The 241-nt window shown below is 47.7% G+C and overlaps 1 non-coding gene across 1 annotated transcript in view; it reads left to right on the forward strand.

Annotated features, from left to right (window-relative positions):
• Positions 1-224: 224 nt before the first annotated feature.
• The window catches only part of LOC125773465 (5.8S ribosomal RNA), a 158-nt gene continuing 141 nt past the window's right edge, over positions 225-241 (forward strand). The window contains exon 1 of the ribosomal RNA XR_007420127.1: positions 225-241. This exon is cut by the window's right edge and continues 141 nt beyond it. This is a non-coding gene — a ribosomal RNA (5.8S ribosomal RNA).

The following is a 241-nucleotide window of genomic DNA, read 5'->3' on the forward strand; positions in this document are numbered from 1 at the left end:
GCACATGAGTTGACTGCGGCGCCAGGTTAACCGATGTGCTAAGAGAGTTGTTCCTGGGCCTTCAAAGTGACTTCAAAACTATCTTAGCGAATGGTGGCCATGGGCGTAGACATGAGCCACAAGTCACAAGGCCTGGGACTATTGGGTAATAAAGACAACTTAGTCAGAAAGTTAGTCTTTGGACGTACCACCGGGATTGTGTTACATTGGGAACCTTACTATAAAACCCTAGGCAGGGGAT

This window comes from Anopheles funestus, assembly GCF_943734845.2.
Source record: "Anopheles funestus chromosome X unlocalized genomic scaffold, idAnoFuneDA-416_04 X_unloc_34, whole genome shotgun sequence".
Taxonomy (NCBI): domain Eukaryota; kingdom Metazoa; phylum Arthropoda; class Insecta; order Diptera; family Culicidae; genus Anopheles; species Anopheles funestus.